Consider the following 20,023-nt stretch of genomic DNA (forward strand, 5'->3'; position numbering starts at 1 on the left):
TCTCATGTTAAGTGTTCCTAATATATTTTAAAAAGTAAATATATTTACTTATAACTTAAAGAAAATAGACCTCAAGGAAAACTACTTTACTGGAATACTATCTGAGATGAAGGATAGTAGCCCCATCTAGCCTTCTTGTATCACTTCAGGGTAATAAAAACACTGAAAAGAATTTGAAAAGTTGGATATTATTATGATAATACAAAATATTCTAGTCTTTGAATGACATTATTAAGAAGGTGAAGCTACAAGCCACATTCTAGGAAAATTATTTGTTTATATATATATATATATATATATATATATATATATATATATATATGATTTTCTGTATCTCTTTCATATATATATTATAAAATTATTTACCCAGTAAAATTGTCCTTCAAAATAGAAGAAATACTTTCTCAGACAAAGTAAAGCTCAGGAAAATTGTCACCAGTAGACCTGCCTTGGAAGAAATGATAAAAGATTTTCAGACAGTAAGAAAATAATGTGGGTCAGAAATTCAGATTTCCATAAACAAACAAACAAAAAAAGAGCATTAAAAAACAAATAAAAGTAAATAAAAGCTTATAATTGCCATGTTAATTAATCTAATATGTAATTGTTGGTTCAAATTAATAACAGTAATAATGTATTGTTTGAAAATAATTTATTTATAAGTAAAATAAATGACAGCAAGTATAGGAGGGATAAATCAGAAATATTCTGTTAAAAGGAACCTATATTATCCATAAAGAGGTGCATTGTTACTTGAAGGTGGGTTAGTCATAAATTGATACTAGAAACCATAAGGAAATCACTAAAAATTTAAAAGGAAGCATAATCTATATGCTAAGGGAGAAGAGAAGGTGGAATCATATAATACATTATACCAAAGTCAAAGAAGACAAAAAAGAGGAAAATATTTAAAAAATAAAGGAACAAATGCAAAGAATGGAATAATAACAAATATGGTAAATATCAACTATATCAGTACTCACTTTAAATGTGAGTGATCTACATATGAAAATTAAGGCAAAGAATGACAGAGCAAAGAAAGAGCTAATCATCTGTGTATATAAGAAACCTACTTTAAATATGAAGACGAAGACAGATGCAAAAAGTATGAATCTAGACACTGACTTTATATGTTTCAAAAGCTTAATTCAAAGCTTTTGAAACATATGGCAGACCTAAATATAACATGTAAAACTGTAAAATTTCTAAAATGTAACATAGAGAAAATGCAGGTGACCATGCTGTATATTAGTAGAATCATCCACCAAAAGCATGATCCATGACAGAACAGCGTAAGAAGTTGGATATTATTAAGATAAAACAAAAATAGCACTTTAAAACACATAGAAAATATTACAAAATTGTTTTTATTTCAGAAATATGAGGGAGATTTAGATTTAAAACACAATAAATATTACATTTTAATTAAATTAAATGGGGAAATATAAAAATGTAACAAATTTGTAGATCCAGAAAAATATTTCATATATGTATTATTCAATTCATTATTAAGACCCTTGGTAATCTAGAAATAGAAGAGGAATATTTTAATTTAATAAATAATACCTTTCAAATATTACAGCAAACATCCTACCTTGCAGTGTTATTAAAGGTTGAGATAGCTAAGGAGACAATAATGCCCCATTACCATTTTTATTTAATTTTATCCTTGAGATAAAATTAGCAAATCTAATAAGGAAAGAATACATAAAAATGAGAATAAAAATAAAACTATAATTATTTGCAGAAGAAACACTTACGGTTATTCATGTAGAAAATCCAAGTCTGTTCACAGAAATACTATCAGAATTGACAAGGGAATAGAAAAAGATTAGTTCACTACAAGGCTAATATATAAAAATAATTTTTATTTTTGTATGCCAATAATAAATGATAAAAGTTTTAAAGGATATTACTTATAATAGCATTAAAATGTCAAACACTTAGTAATAAATTTAGCAAAACTTACATAGGCCCTCTATACTTGGAAACAACAAAACATTATTAAAAGACTTCAAACACTTAAGTAAACAATGTGATAAATCATGTCTACTAGAGGACTCCATATTGTTAATATAAAAATTATTTCATATATATATAAAATTTAGTCTCAATCAGATTATCAGCAAATTTTTAAATGGTAAGCTGTTTGTAAAATTAATATGAACATGTAAATAACGTTGACTAGACAAGACAAAGCAATAATCTTGACTAGACCTGACAAAGCATTAAATGCTAAATAAGGTAATCACAGTTGATAGAATAACTGAAATTAAGATTTATAAAAAGGACATAAGGAAATAAAACAGTACATGAAGTATTAGAACAAAGATATATAAACAAGCTAATCACACAGAATGCAGACTCAAGAAACAGACTCTCATATGTACATTCACCCAATTAAAGACAAGACGGATTGCAGTGAAATGAGGATTTTTGAAAATATATAATAGGTACTGGGTAAATTGTATATCCACATGGAAATAAAATCATCTTGAGAATTACTTCACATCATACATAGCTCAATTCCAGATAGATTGTATATTGAAATACAAAAGGTAATATATTTTAGAAGACAACTGATGAAACTATAATTATGACAGTATGCTAAATAAAGTTTAATAAAATAGGACACAAACTGCTACCAAAGAAAAGTTAGCAAATTAGCAAATTAGGTGAATTAAAAATAAAGTATAAGTTCATCAAAAGATACTGCAATATGATATCCAATGGTCAGTTACCAAATATAGTGTTGTACCTTAATTTGTCACCTGAGAAATTGAACCACAATATCAGGCTGTACCAGAAGAAGGTTGAAAATAGAAAAGACAGATAAAGTTTTGCAAGAAAATGAGTCAAAGAGAAACTTTTCATACACTGCATTGGGATGTAAACTGGTATGGCGACTTTAGAAAACTTTTTTGGACTTTCTGTTAACACAGCTATCTATTAATATAGTTATCTTCATCTATCTGGGCTGCTACAATAACATAAACTAGGTAGCTTAGGAACAACAGAAATGTCTTTCACATTGTTCAAGAGGCTGGGAAGTCAAAGATCAAGGTGCTGGCAGATTTGATGTCTTATTGGGAATTAAGTTTCAATGTATGAATTTTGGGGAAACATAAAAATTCAAACCATCTCAGTAAGCATACTCTGTTTACCTGCAATTCTAACTCTCTGATAATCAAAAGTGTGTCCACCAAAAGACACATACAAAAATAAACAATAAGCAAACATTGACAAAAAAGAGAGACATACAAGAATTTTCATTAGCTGTAATTTCACAATAGTTTTTATTTAGAAACATTCGTATTTCCATTGCAATAATTAACTCATAAATTGTGATATACTCATAACTAGAATATTTCACAGCAATGAGAAAGAATGAATGAACTGAAACTACACACAAAATGCATAAATTTACAAGTATAATGATGAACAAAAAAGACAGACGTATGATTGCAATTATAAAATGATATTTTTAAAAAGTACATCAGAAATCAGTACAGTTATTAGCCATGAATGGGCTTCAGGTTTTATGAATGGGAACAGCAAAATGAGGACTTCTGGGTTACTAGTAATATTCTATCTTTTGATATCCATGCTGTGACATGGATGTTCCATTTTGTAAAATTTTCATATTGCTGTACACATGATTTGTAATAGACTCCTCTTGATATATGTTATAATGTAAAACTTTACATAGAAAAATGATTCACAATGTAGATTTCTAACAGCTTTGAATTTTCAGAAGCAACAAAGACTAAATAAATATGTAACCCAGTATTTTTCTAAGTTATTTGATACCAAAACTCAGTATTTATCACTTCAACATAACACATCTTAACATCTGACAAAACTGGTGTTTTCTGAAGCACTTTGGAAATAAATAACATAATAGGATCGTCATATCTAAGGAATGGCAATTTTTATTGTTTTAATAGGATTTGAAAACTTCTGTATTTTTTTGCACTTCAGCCACAAAATCTACTAAAATTCCCTGAATCACAATGTCTCTTCTTTAAAAAGTATTCATCATAACAACTGCTTCAAAATGTTACTGAGTGAAAGAATAAAAGAAACCTATTATATATCCTAGTTATTTTTGTTATAAATGATGAGCCAAGGCAAGCAATATAATATAAATAAGTACTTCCTCAGGACTCAGTTTTGTCAAATAAAATAATAAAAACCTCTAAGGAAAACATATCTCTCTATCAAAAAAGTTTTTAAAATAATATTAAATTTAATTCAATCTAGTATTTCCTTGATACACCTATGAGGAGCAGTTGCCACTGAAAATTCAATAACTGTATAAAACTATAGCAAAATAATCTCCTATATCATTTGTATGTGCTTCAAGATTTACTACTCTTAACCTTGTTAACTCATACTCTTATACCTAAGCCTTAAGACGTAATTTCAACAAATGCTTTAGATACTGGCTAGATAATTTGGAATTTTCTACTTGATTTTCTATGACTTTTTTTAGCTGGCTCTTTCGTTGTTGATATAACTTGTGAAAACCTATGATGAAGGCAATATAAAATTCAGATATACAATACGAAAACCCATTTTAGTGCTTGTATTGACATTCTGTAACAAATTGCCCCCAAAACTTTGCATTTATACCTACAAATATTTATTGTCTCACAATTTTTGCTAGTCAAGTACTCATGTGGATATGGCTTAACCAAGAACCACTGGTTCCAGGTATATCACCATGTTATTCTCAAGCTTTCAGCTATGGCTGTAATCCTCTCTGAAAGATCCATTGCAGAAATGAAGATCTGCCTCCAAGTTTACTTATGTGGTTGTTGTTAGGACTTGACCTTTCACCACCTGGATCTATCTACAGGGATACCATACAACATTATAGCTGATTCTTTTCCAGGTTGAACAATGCAAAAGAAAGTGTGAGACAGTATGCCCAAGACAGAAATCACAGTCTTTTTTATAACTTCAAGTTGGAAATGACATTTCATCATCTCTATCATATTCTATTCAATTCTATTCAATAGAAGTTAATCAATAAGTGTAGTCTACACCCAAGGAGAAGAAAGTCCATGAGGGCATGACACAGGGATCATGGGGGTTGTGTTATAGTGTGTGTACCCTAGTGCTTTTCACATCTCAGGGAAGACTTGGAATAACATTATACTAACTCCTATTAGGAAATGTGGATGTCTGAATAGGACAAAATGCAAATACAAGAAATTATAAATTCTATTAAATATTATATTTAAGTTCACTGGAATTTTATTTTATTTTATTTTATTTTATTTATTTATTTATTTTGGCAGAAATGAGAGTTTTATTCCACTGGAAGTTTTATAGAGGTAAGTAAAGAATACTATTGGTGGTCGGGCATGGTAACTCATGCCTGTAATCCCAGCATTTTGGGAAGCCAAAGTGGGCAGATCACAAGGTCAGGAGTTCAAGACCAGCCTGGCAAATATGGTGAAACTCCCTTTCTGTTAAAAATACGAAAGTTAGCCAGGCATGATGGTGGGTGCCTGTAGCCTCAACTACTAGGGATACTGAGGCAGAAGAAATGCTTGAACTCAGGAGGCGGAGGTTACAGTAAGCCGAGACTGTGCCACTGCACTTCAGCCTGGGTGACAGAGCAAGACTCTATTACTCAGGAAAAAAAAAAGAAAAAAGAAAAAAGAAAAAAAAACTATTGATGATGTTTAGAAACTAGTAGTAAAAATAGGAGGTTTTGCAAAGTGAGCTATTAAAAGCAGTTACATTGTTAAAATGTATTCATTGTGTGTAGAAGTCTGCTGGAAGCAACATACTGAGAAGTTTGACATTAATGCATTCCAAAATTCTGTAAAACCTCAGAAATAATGGCATGAGCATCACAAAGATTCATGATGGATTCACTGAAGATTTGTCAGAGCAAACTTAATGGTTTCTCTTAGACTGGTAGATCATACGTAATATCATGATATCCAGGAAAAAAAAAAAAAAAACAGTTTGACAGAGTCTTCTTTTTCATCTTCCTCCTCCTGCTCTTGATCCCATTCTCCTTCTCCTCTTTCTTCTTCTTGTAAGATGTTGGAATACAATTTATAATAGTATTGTTGATTCCACTGTTGATTAAAAATTCAACAGTGACATTAATTACTCACAATCTTATAGGCTCTAACAGAGTGACAAAAATGTTTGCTCTTATTAGTGTTTTATTAAATGCTTTTATTAATACAATTTAGGAGTCCAAAATTAAATTTTTCAGATGACGGAATGTTAGCAGACAGTAATATTATGATAGAAAATCCAGGAATAAAAGGGGAAAGAAGTTGAACAATGAACCAAATCAAAAATTGGTGTAATAAAAATGCATATAAAATTATTTGGCTTTATAAAAGCAACTTTATTATAGGAATGTGGCTGAAAAAGTCATATGATATTTTGGTGAGCCAGCCTTGTTGTGGATGGAGGGAAGAAAAGTATTTGGAGTAATCATATCATTGAACTGTAAGTAAGACACTAGGAAGCACTTCTGGAGGAAACACCAAAATCGCATGCTGCAGAATCTAAACAAAATTGTCTTTTCTGATGTTACTGCAGAGAACCAGTAAAACGTCCAGAAAAACCACAGACATTAGGGCTAAGAAAGAGACTGATCATGACATTGATCTAAACCAGTGTTCCTGAAACGTTTTGTTCTAAAGACTTCCTTATACTCTTAGAAATAATTAAGGATCCTTAAAGGCTTTTGTATATAAGGACTATATCTATTGGTATTAAATGACACAATCTTTTTTTAAAATTTACCATTTTATCTAAATATAACAATAACAAACTGACAAATGTTAACATAAGGAGGTTTTTTAAAGCAACAATGACTATACTTTTCCAAAACAAACAAACAAACAAACAAAAAATGGAGAAGATTCGAATTGTTTTATAATTTTGCAAACCTACTTAATATTGGGATTAATAAACAGTTGGTTTCTGCTATCTGTTTTGCATTTATTCTATCATAGTGTTTTATTTTGGTTTAAATGTGAAGAAAGTCCAGGCTGAAATACATTTTAGAAAGTGAAGAGCATTTTAATAGCTTTTCACATAATTAAGGACTTTTTTTTTTTGTTACCATAGCAAAACTAAAGAAGTATTAGTTTCTTAAAGTTAGTTGCAATGTGAACTCTGCAACTACAACATTGAGCCTTGTGTGCTTTATTACATCAAAATCCATTGGTTCATCTTACATTTCAAATGCACCTTTTATGCATAATTGGTCATTTGAAAAATGTAGTTTCACAGAACTATGCATGTCTCCCAACGGCTGACATACTTCACTGTTTAAGCTAAAATTTAAATCACATTCATTCTTAGCACTATTGATCTCATTAGTAAAGTCTCTAAGTATTGGCGATCTATGAATCTCATGATGATGACAATGTATTTTCCAAATTTCCAATGTTTTCTTGAAAGCTCAAATTTCATTATTAACCACAAATAGGCCTGGTGCAGTGGCTCATTCCCATAATCTTAACAATTTGGTAGGCTGAGGTGGGAAGATTGCTTGAGGCCAGGGGCTTGAGAACAGCCAGGAACACAGTGAGACCACTTTCTACAAAAAATAAAATGAATTAGCCCAGTGTGGTGCCAGGTGCTCATAGGCCCAGCTACTTGGGAGGCTGTGGTGGGAGGATTGTTTGAACCCAGAAGTCCAAGGCTGCAGTGAGCTAAGGTCATTCAGCTGCACTTCAACTTGAGCACAGAGCGAGACCTTGTGTCAAAAACCAAATCAAAACAAAAACCCCTTAAAGAATCAGGCAGAAATTTATTTTTTTAAGGTAGATTCATCTAATTCATATTGAAGAAAATGTTTGTCCAATATCCTAAACTTAACAACTGTAGTTTGTCTTTTTATAGTTCTTTCAAGTATAATGGCATTTCACAAAAAATGTGGCTGGCACCACTCACAGTTCAAACTGCAAAATACTTTTCCTTCAGACAACGTTAATTCAGGTCTGAGTAGAAGGGTTTTGTGTGTACGTTCTACTTTATCACATAAAATATTGAAAACAATTGTACCAGATGATTTATATCTAATCAATTAAGTAATTTTTATTGCTTCATCAAAGATATTATCAAGTGAAACTGGACTTTTTTAAAATCCCAAATTTGTTGCTGCAAAGAATTCAATGATTACTAACACAGTTTTTTTAATTCATGCTTAAGTACCCAGAGCTTTATATTTCGTTGCTTTACAACCATCAGTGCAAATGTCATCACAGTGTAAAAGGTTAATCGTATCTTAATACTACAGGAAAGTTGTCCTACCTCCACGGATACCTTGGAACAGTTTTGAGGACACATAGGTGTCTGCTGACTACACTTTGAAAAACGCTTACTCTAATTTAAAAATTATCAAGACTTGATGACTAATCTTGTTATTGAAATGTTGAAAACAGTATTTTTTATTAGCAGAGTCAATCACAAAAATACCCAGAGCGACCTTTGAGACCTGGTTCCGAATTTACTTTTATATTGGAAAAAGACTTAACAAACTTAAACTTTTACAAAACAAGTGTAAAACATCAAATTAGTCCAACTGATTTTTTTTTACGGTTTAGGAATTATTATAGAATCAGTACCAATTTAGGACAGCTGTAAACATGAAATTCTTTGAAAATTTGAGGATATTGCTACAAGTGTCTCAACTCTATAATGGCTGCATGTGTACCTTATGTTTATTATACATTCAAGGGGAATAATCTAGAAAGCTTCAGACTAAACTTATCTATCTTAATATATATGAGTACTTTTTCCAACTTCCGGTAAGTTTTCTTCAATTTATAGTAGAGAATGAATTTATAGATAAAAATCTCTAGACCCAAAATTATTTTTACGGGTTTTGGTCTTTATTCTGATATAATGGACTCTGGGAAAAATACAAAAATTATTTAATATGCCACAGCTCCTACAGAATGAGATTTTGTCCTGTTGACTGGAATAAAAATTAGTTCATTTGAGCCATGGAGCCTTCACCTATAGCACAATACATCTAAATCTGCATCTTAATGTAAGCTATTTTTATTTATAGGTAAGAAAAAATGTATTTTTCTTATCATGTTTCATATATTTCCTTAAAATCCTCTTCATTCTCTACATTTAAAAATTAGTAGGTATCTAGTTTAAACCATTATTTCATGAGCGGTTTTTCTTAGTTCTTCTACTTATAACCAATCAGTGGTTTGATGTTTACAAATAGTTTATAAAATTTAGATGTAAATCAGTAGCAAATCCTCATTCAAATATGGAGTAGATAAGTTCGTAGTTTATCTGAAATTATGTAACAAGAGAATACATAAAATAAATGACCAGAATTTTCCTTGGAAGAAACTAAAAGGAAATAGAGTTTTATTTTTGAGAAAAAGAAATACGTAAGATTCTGTGCTGTTACAGAGATCATGTATGAAATCAGTGGTGGAAATTAAAAGAAAAACATTCAGATTGGGCTCCTCTAGTAGACATTATAATAATGATTATACATGAAAACCTTGTAATTCAGCTTACATTTTAGAAACCACTTTATATGTCCTTTATGTGTATGAGTTCATTTAATTCTGACAACAAGTTAACTATTTTATATCTCTCTGTTTTTAACATGAAGGTATGGAGACAAAGAATTACTAATTCTCTATAACTCGTTGCTAAAAAATTGTTAAGATTTCAGGTCCCAGAGTCTATGCTATTTTTGGATTTTAAAAAATTGTCTAGAAGTGACAATGAAACACTGAAAGAATACTAATGGAATTACTTCTTTGTCCAGAGGTACATGAAGTATGGAAGAATGAATAACCTCCTCCTCTTAAGAAAACTTCGGAGAATGAAAAGGACAAGTGTTAGCCTCAGGTAAGGACAAGGAGGAAGAATTCCGTGGAAAATTGCAGGTTAAAGGAGGATCTCTCTTTTTTTAAAATACATTTTTTTGTGTGTTTTAGGTTTTGGGGGTACATGTGAAGAACATACAGGATTGTTGCATAGGTACATACATGGCAGTGTGGTTTGCTGCCTTCCTCCCCATCACCTATATCTGGCATATCTCTTTTTAATGAACAGGGGTAACAGAAATTGTTGAGGCAATGGTTGAGGAGAAGCACAGTGCAGCACAGTTGTAAGAACATCAGTTACGTAAGACAGCATGGGGCTATTAACTGGCCTCACAATGACAGATCGAGTAGAGATTGTTGACACCTAGCAGTGTACTGCATCTCTCGACGAGTTTAAGCAGAATATGGAAAAGCTGTGTCGTTGACCCTGATAGGTTCTTCCCCTTGTAACTGGGAAATATATCTCTTAGATAAATCAACAACGGCAAATACACAGTTGGCATATTCTATTTCTAACTTTTTATTTATTTGCTTATTTCATATAATTCTGTTAGTCTTTTAAAGCCCTGCTTTGTTATGTTTCTTTTTTAATTACATGGAAAATTAAAGATAACAGGTATACAATTATTAAATGTATGCTCACAATTCAAAAGCAGAAACAATATATTTAGTTCAGACCATCCTGTCCTCCTAAAAGTAATAATTTATAGATAAAGCTGTAGTCCTCTGTGTTCCTCTTCACCTCATATTTTTTCCTTTATCCCCGGTGACAGCCACTATTATTATATTTGATGGAAACCCAAACTATATATGTCCAATACTTTAAATCTAAATAAATACTATATACTTTATTGATCAAAAAAGCACTAAATAGTTCCTTGAAATTTCTATCTTGTTTATACATTTATTTCATGTATAGAAAACCTAGTAAGTACTATAATAAAAAATGGTTTAGAACTGTTAAAATGAAAGAGTTCTAGATCAAAATTGTAAAATATTATTGAAAGACATAAATAATGTTTGAATAAATGAAAATATGATCATTTTTTGAGTGTTAAGGCTCAATTTGGAAATGTTAAATTCTCTAAATTAAAATATACAGATAATACACTTATATCTAAAAATCCAATTTTTTTTTGATGGGAGAAATGTTGATAAATTGATTATAAAATTACTTCAAATATGTACAAATTTAGGATTGTCTGAGACAGTCCTGTAAAAGAAAACAAGTAGGACTTCTGTGTTTTTACCATGTATCACTGAGTATGGATAATTTTCTACTTTGTTAAACATTGCTCATATTTTCTAAATTCATGTGTTCTTGGTAAATTAAAAAAAAAATAAGTGAAGAAAGGAAGGACTATTCAACAAATTGTAACTGCCTTCTAGGAAGAGAAAAGTCGATTGCTAACTTTTTTTTTTTTTTTTTGAGATGGAGTCTTGCTCTGTCACCCAGGAGTGCAGTGACCCAATCTTAGCTCACTGCAACCTCCGCCTCCTGGGCTCAAGTGATTCTTGTGCTTCAGCCTGTGAGTAGTTGGAGTAACATGCATGCAGCACTACACCTGGCTAATTTTTGTGTTTTTAGTATAGACAGGGTTTCGCCATGTTGGCCAGGCTGGTCTTCAACTTCTGAGCCCAAATGATTCACCCACCTTAACCTCTCAATGTGCTGGGATTACTGATGTGAGCTACTGCTCCCAGCCTGTTACCTCTTATTAGGCATAAAATAAACTCCAGTTCAGACAAACATCTGAAGTAAACAGTTACTTGCTAGTTTTGAAATAACGTATGTATTTTAGAAAATGTAGAATTAAAATGATCTCTTAAGAGAAATTGTAAAGAAAATAGGGATATTTTTGACTACTCCCCATATCAATTTTACCACCTGCCTCTCTAGAATTCTTGGCATAACATAACAAAATGTCTACTTAATTAAACTAAAATTAATCAAATTTTACATTATTTGCAGTCAGGCTCACACTTACTTCATACGACATAAGAATGAAATTCCATTACATGATCCTATAATTTCTACATGAAGATTATCAGTGAAGAAGTCTCACTAATTTACAAGGTGGTATATTCTATTCTAAAGCTCAAATATTTTTAAAAGTGCTTGTTTCCTTATAATTAAGTAAAATCTGAACTTCCATTCAGAATAGCATATTATAAATTCATGCTTTTGAAAGACAATGACAATGGCTTAAAGATTTTTAAAGACACAGACACACTCAAAAATGAGATTAAAATTACCATAGACTGGAAATGGATTGGTGCCTGTGGGTTTCAAATTGAAATACAAATAGTAATGATTTTAGTTCTATCAAAACCTTTGCAGTATTTGAGAACCTAAGCATCTGGGCCCCAGTGGAATACTGAGAAAGAAGAGAAAGCAGCGAAAATCACTGTTGTGCATGCTTCCTGTACACAACTAGAGTTTCTCTAGATTATATCCCAGAAGTGGAATTTCAGGTTTAGTGACCGTGTCTATTTTCAACACTGTTAAACATTGCCAATATTATTTTCAAAGTTGCTGTAATGGGCAAAATACAGAGGGAGCAATATCTGCTGATTTTTCCTTTCATTGGGAAACCAAAAATTTCCTAGAAACCCCACCTAGATTACTTCCACTTAGATCTGATTGGTACCAGCTGGATTGCATAACCAGCTATAGACCATTATTGGTCAAAGGGAACCAAACTTGCACAACTGGGTTAAAGAAATTTCAATCCGGGAGGCTGAGGCAGGAGAATTGCCTGAACCCAGGAGGCGGAGGTTGCAGTGAGCCGAGATCGCGCCATTGCACTCCAGTCCGGGTAACAAGGACGAAACTCCATCTCAAAAAAAAAAAAAAAAAAAAAAAATTTCAATCATTCTTTGGGGAAATCCTTGCAATTAAGGGGTCTCTAATATGAACGGAACAAAGAGTTTCACAGAAAAAGCAGGAAGAAAGCGATTAATGTTTAGAACACATTTTTTTCTCCCTGAGCCCTACAGCTTTTATACTTAATATCATTGTGATTTATCTGCTTGTAAATTGTACTGAACAAAAGCTATATATTATTTTTATGGACCCAATATATAGAACAATTCCCCCTACCAAACAGTTGATATACAATAAATATTTTTAAATGAAGAATGCTTTGATGTTAAAGAAATAATTCATATTTCAAGATGTCTAACCAGACAGTTCTTAAATTTTCTTCTAAGTATATTTTTAAAATTATAGTAAAATTTCATTTTCAAGGCTTTAGGTAGAAATCTAGTAAAAAATTGCTTTAATATAGTTTCAGTTTTTTCTTTTTTTGTATTATTGCAATATAGTTTGATTTTTAAAAATTCTGGTTCAAAAGAATCTAAGGCAAATATTTCTAAGTCATATTTCTAAATAATAAGTGAATATCAGAGGATTTTGTAAGCATCAAGTTTGCTAATCAGGAGATCATTTAAATTATCACATACTTAGTACCATGTTTTCTTTGCAAACAAACACAAATTTGCTTACTAATTTTATTCTTTTCAACAATAGACTCAAAGATACTTATAACATGTATTTATCTTTTTTAAAATTAAGACTTTTTTTTTTTTATTTTAGACAAATTCTCACTCTGCCACCCAGGCTAGAGTGCAGTGGTGCAATCTCCACTCACTGCAACCTCTGCCCTCTGGGTACAAGCTGTTCTCCAGCCTCAGCCTCCCGAGTAGCTGGGAATAGAGATATGCACCACCACGCCCAGCTAATTTTTATATTTTTAGTAGTGGCAGGGTTTGTTGACCAGGCTGGTCTCCAACTCCTGAGCTGAAGTGATCAGTCTGCCTTGACATCCCAAAGTGCTGGGATTACAGACGTGAGCCGCTGTGCCAAACTGGGCAAGCAATTTTGAAGTTAAGAAAACAAGTTATTAATTCATAAGGGATCTCTTTGTGTGCTTTTTCGTAGCACGCATTATATGTAATAGATTATGTAGAGTTTTTGCATAGATTTTTTAGATTTTTGATTATAAAACAAGATTAGAAATTTTATAAATGGATAAATTTCTAAATACTTATCAAATTTATGTCAAAAAATGTCAAAATTAGAACGCTAGTGAAAAAAATAGGGACACTTTGGTGAAGAGTGGGAAATGAAGCCACTTAAAGGTCTTTTTTTTTTTTGAGACGGAGTTTCGCTCTTGTTACCCAGGCTGGAGTGCAATGGCGCGATCTCGGCTCACCGCAACCTCCGCCTCCTGGATTCAGGCAATTCTCCTGCCTCAGCCTCCTGAGTAGCTGGGATTACAGGCACGCACCACCATGCCCAGCTAATTTTTTGTATTTTCAGTAGAGACGGGGTTTCACCATGTTGGCCAGGATGGTCTCGATCTCTTGACCTCGTGATCCACCCGCCTCGGCCTCCCAAAGTGCTGGGATTACAGGCATGAGCCACCGCGCCCGGCCTCTTAAAGGTCTTTTTAAAGGGTGCTTGGTTCTTTAAAAATTACTGTTAGCTTTTGACTCTACTTTCTAAGCCCAGGATATCTTTGGAATATCTATAGAAATACTATGTTCATAATAAGGGGAATAAATGGTTTCATTAAACAAGATTATTTCTTTATTTGTTCTGGTTGTGCAACTTTTCTGTTCATTGTTCATTAAATATGACATTGTGATTTCTTGTTGAAAACAGTTTCCTTGGAACAAGAACAAAAAGGCTTTTGAAATTTCTCATTCAGTTCTATTTTTATATCACATAGGTCCCTTCAAATGCAGTGCATGGTTTTCACTCCAGAAAAAAAGGAAAAGAAAAAAAATCATAGAAACAAAGGTGAGGAATGTGTTGACACTTGTCTTCAAAGATATCAAGCTTTATAATACTGGGAACTGCCTTATTCACTAAACTCTTTCCAATCTTCCCTTCCTTTTATATCATAACCATCTACTGCATTAAACATGAATTCTCTTTCCTACAAGCCCTAATACAACTTGGCAGCCTAAAACATATAACTTATCCCCGAAATAGGCTTTATTATCCAAATTTTTTCTATCATTTTTCCACAAAGCCACCTCAAATGAAAACAATAAAATTCTTAACATCAACAAGTGTCTTTTTAAAATTAATGTAAAATATGAATAAAATAAATGTTATGAAACATTTATCATTAATTACTAATAATGACATTGTTATGCAAATGATACTTCAACATAAGTCACCTAGTTTCTAATCATAGGTGATCTTCAAAGAGTGGTTTCACCAGTAGCATTAGCATCACCTAGAAACTTGTCAGAAGCAGCAAATTACTGCCCAGACCTACTTACTGAATTAGAACCTCTGGGAATGAGGTCCAGGATTCTATGTTTTAATAATTTTCCAAGTGATTCTGATGCAAAGTATACTTTGAAAACAACTGCTTTAATGTCACAAGCATAGAAATTCTCTAACCTTCCTTGACTGATAATGTCACATGGGATATTATCTGGTTTTGTCATATAGAATTCATACTTCTTTTTATTTTGTGTGATCAAATACGTTATTAACCACAGTAGAATTTTGTGCTTAATATTTAACTTTGGAGTACACTAAAGTAGGAACTTTAACGAACATCAGGTGACAAAGGAAAGGAAAAATAAAACCTCCTGTGATTGTAAATCCCAGAGAAAAAGACATTTTGATGGCTAATAAAATTTATGAGTTTTTACTAAAAGGCATCAGCTTAAAAGTCTTGGATAATATGGGCATTTTAAATCATAAACATTTGATATTTTTATTAAATTGCCTATCTCTTTCTGCCTAGCTTGTTTCCTCTGAATTTAGGAGAGAATATACCTCATGAAAGCCCGTGTTAATGATAGCTAATGCTCTCTGGTGATTGATTGATGCACTTAACTTAAAAAGTCCATAATCTTGCAAATATTGCTACAGAGAGGTTGAATTTAAATATGATATTTTTGTTTTGTTTTGTTTTAGAACATGCTAGTACTTTCTTCAAGAAGAATAAAACAATTGACTTTAGCTAAGGATTTAAAAAATTATCCTTCTAATCTGGTTTGAGACTTGCTATGTATTTTTAAATTATATTTTAGCATACTGTTTTCATAAGCTAACTGGATTATTTTATAAATTACTTGCGACTTCTAGGGCTTACCATTTTTAAATATGAAAGTTTCTACTGTGTTTTTAAAGCTTTTCAATACGACTTTAATATCTAATTAGAAAAATGATTATTGCAATCAATTTCACCATCACCACAATAATGGCAGTATCACCCAAATGGACTCATTTTAGTAAGATAAATACGTTAAAATATTTTCCATGATTCAATAAGCAAATACAATTAATATTAAGTGATAAGTTTTAAAAATGGTGATCAAAGAAAATAAAATCCACTAAATCTGTGAATTAAGTAATGATGAAAGCTCAAACTGTGTCAATAGAAAACTGCATAGAACTCAGAACTCTCATAACACTACTAGTAAATAACCCATGGAAAACTTGTGTTTTTCCTTGATAAATTAAGGTTTTGTTTTATCTTTAAATGTTTCGGTGGTAGAATGGGAGAATAAGATAGGAAAGCAGAGAGGAAAAGGGGTGAGATGGAAAAAAAAAAAAGAGTGACTTTATAGAAGAATTAAATTTTACACTTAGAGTGTTTGAATATAAGGCTTTCCAGTGAATAATCTAAATTATATAAATTAATCCATTTCAAAAATTAAAATATCCCCAAGCTGCAGTAGCAGAGTGTCTTAATAAATATGTCAATGCTATGTGGATTGTCTCTGTCAGGTAGGATTTGACTGAATAAATTAAAGGCTCACAATACATGTATTGTCAAAATCAAAACATCTATTGTGATAAAATATTTTTCACCAAATGTCTCAAGTTAATCTGGAAGTGGTGATGGCATTGACTGGTCACTGAAAAGTATAATTTCACCAAAGAGAAAGAAAAAAAATTGAATAGGACAAATGGTAAAGTGTTCTCAGGGACAAGAAATTAACTCTTGCGCAATGAGCGTATAATAAAATGATGTTTCAGTTACTTAAGAACTTTTTAAAAGATCATCTGTCTTAACTCCTAACTTGAAAATAGACTTTCTATGTATACACAAATTTCTTTCTTTTTTGTATATTTGACTTTTCAAAAAGACATCTGTTTCAAACTTCTGAAGTATGTGTGGTACCTTAGTTAACAAAGGCAAGAAGCACTATTTTCTTACAATCTAGAACAATGCTTTGCACAAAAAAGTGCTCTAGTTATTTGTAGAATAGAAATCTTAAAAGAATTAGGAACAATTTATTTGTTAAAATGATTTCTATAAATAGTTGTTAAGTATATAAATATGTCTTTCTTTGAATGAACTCATCCTAGTTGAGTGTGTCCATGAAAATCTTGTTAAAGTTGTCTTCACCAATTCATTCAACAGACATTCCCTTGCAAATGTGGAATAGATGCAGGAGGAATCTCTTATTCCACAAATCCAAATGGAGACAAATGTAAAGGAGAACTAAAGAATATTCTTCGTCCTGTTACAGACAGGAGATTATTTCAAATATTTTTCACATATCTCTAAACTCATTGTAAATGACTGTTGGCAGGAATCATATATAGCCCAAGGGTATTGTAAGGATGAATACAAATTAGCGGTGGGGAGGGAAATTTTCTGGTAAAAATGGGAGACTCCTCTCTCCTCTTTTCTTTCAGAGCATTTTCTTAAAAGATACTTGCAATTACAAATCCTTTCTCTGTCCCTTTGAGATGTATATAAATATTTTTAAAACCTAAATAAGCTTGTTGCTAGCTATACAGACCAAGAAGGTCCTTCTAAAGGACCCGGGCACCATTTCTGAAATGTAATCATCAGGAAAAGTGGTGCTATCTCCCATTTTTTATAGGAGAATAGGAACCTAACTCAAAAGAGTTCCTTGCTTCAAAACGACTTCCTGCCATAAAATCATGAGAATGTGTTCTTTCTTTGAACAAAGCCAATTAGCTAACAGAAATGGTTATACTAATTATGAGATGATTTTATGATAAGCTATGAGTGATAAATACCGTTGTCAAGTCCTTTTATTTGTAGATTAGTCATTATTTATCTTGAGACAATGAATGCAATGGGTTGAATCTGCTTAGCTACATAAAAGAGTGAGATATTTTGTTTCTTTATAATCTCCTAGGAGATTGCCTGTGAGACACACCATATTGTGCTTTAATGCTTCTTCAATTAAAAAGAAAAAAAGAAAAGAAAAGAAAAACTGTTTTCTTTTTCTTCTATCTTTGTGGAGTAGTTTTTTAGGCTGAGAGGAAATTTTATTTTCAATTATATTTCCTCAATAGTGTGTAATAGAAACATCCTTTTCAATTGGATGAAGATACATTATTAATATAAACAAAGCAAGTGACCAATATTTAAAGGAAAACATTTTATCCTATGCAATAATTATATTTGCATGATTTTCTGTATTCACATTTTATCTTTTAGTTGAATGCCAAATTTAACCGAACTTCAAACATGAAAAACAAAACAGCAATAAATTGCCGAACTTCTGTCCAGGGTAGAGTGCTTAGAGAAAAAGAAACGTGGTGGAAACAAAACCACCATTTAGATGGTGTAACATGAGGAAATGCCTAAAAGATGAAGGAAAAAGTAAAGGAGAACCAAAGAATATTCTTCATCCTGCATCAGACTGGAGATTATTTCAAGTATTTTTCATGTATCTCTAAACTCGTAAATTTCTGTTGGCAAGAATCATATATAGCTCAAGGATATTGTAAGGTGCATATAAATCAGGGGTGGGGAGGGGAATTTTCTGGTAAAAATGGAAGACTCCTCACTCCTCCTCATCTTTCAGAGCATTTTATTAAATGCTCTGTTGGAGCATGGAAAAGTTAGTAAATAAAAAAATGGCTTAAAACCGGAAGGCACAACAGACTACTCAGTGTGCTGACATTTTTGAAACTTAATCTGGAAGAAAAAAGCAACTCATAAAATAAGGATGTAGGTACCAAAGGATAAAAGAATAGCAAATTAAAACAATAGTGTAAGGGCAACTAGGATAAAATGGTTAAATTGAGCAGAAACCTTTCTGAAAGTATTAAGGTCTATGTGTCTTATGTGTCTACTTTCATGTCAGGACCATGCTGTTTTGGTGTCTGTGTAGTCTTGTAGTATAATTTGAAATCCAGTAATGTGATGTGTCCAGGTTTCTTCTTTTTGCTTAGGATTGACTTGATTATTCAGGCTCTTTTTTAATTCCATATTAATTTCAGGATTTTTAAAATAATTCTGTGAATAATAATGTTGACATTTTGATGGCAATTGCATTCAATCTGTAAATTGCTTTGGTCAGTATGATCTTTTGCACAACATTGGTTCTTCCAATCTGTGAGTATAGAATATGTTTTCACTTATTTGTGTCACCCCTGATTTCTTCCAGCAGTGTTTTGTAATTCTCCTTGCAGCAATCTTTTACTTCCTTGGTTGTAGGGAATCCATGAGCTTCACATATTGGGTGCCAGAACACAGGAATCCATGAGCTCCATGTTGGGCACCAGAATGTAGGGAGCCAACCCTACATCACCCGTGGGTACCCTGACTTCAGTGGCAACAAAGGAATGAGAAAAAGACAGATTAAGAGAGACAGTGGTGCCAGGGGGGCATTACTTACTACTTTGGAGGAAACAGTGAAGGCCCCAAGCTCTGATCATCCACACTATTTATTGATTACAATCACTTTGATGTACAGGGTCGGGGTGGAGTAATGGTGGTAGGTGGGTGACATGGTGGTGGAGTGAATCAGTGAGCCAGATGTGAATCAGTGAGCTGGAACCGGTGTGTTATTTTAAAGACAGATAACAGTGGCAGTTTGGGAGTTTCATAAAACAAGAACATGTGGTTATCTTTAGTTTATTACCTATGTGCAGCTGGTGGAATGTGGGCCTTCCAAGGAGCCTGCAAGTCTGGCTATGTCACAGCGCTATGAAGGGGTTTTACGTCCTTGAGCTCAATGTTTATGGGAACAGAGGTCCCTGCACTGGAACATGAGGCATAGAGAGGCCTTCCTCCTCAGAGGCTTCCTGAGGCCTTCTGTAGTTCGTTGTTCCATGTTTGTGTGTTACTCATAACCAATTTATGCAGGCACTCTGTAAGTCCATTCTCCTTTGCTGCTTTTCCCAACACTTGGTTATG

General features: G+C 32.3%; 1 long non-coding RNA gene across 2 annotated transcripts in view; it reads left to right on the top strand.

Annotated features, from left to right (window-relative positions):
* LOC141585608 (uncharacterized) overlaps nucleotides 1-20,023 on the top strand; it is a 293,426-nt gene that overhangs the window by 224,436 nt on the left and 48,967 nt on the right. The window contains exons 3-5 of one of the 2 annotated variants that reach the window (XR_012519171.1): nucleotides 9,797-9,879; nucleotides 11,290-11,386; nucleotides 14,594-14,664. This is a non-coding gene — a long non-coding RNA (uncharacterized LOC141585608). The remainder of the gene's footprint in view (nucleotides 1-9,796; nucleotides 9,880-11,289; nucleotides 11,387-14,593; nucleotides 14,665-20,023) is intronic. The other variant, XR_012519170.1, reaches the window with a different exon arrangement.

Source organism: Saimiri boliviensis, chromosome 9 (genome assembly GCF_048565385.1).
Source record: "Saimiri boliviensis isolate mSaiBol1 chromosome 9, mSaiBol1.pri, whole genome shotgun sequence".
Classification (NCBI taxonomy): Eukaryota; Metazoa; Chordata; class Mammalia; order Primates; family Cebidae; genus Saimiri; species Saimiri boliviensis.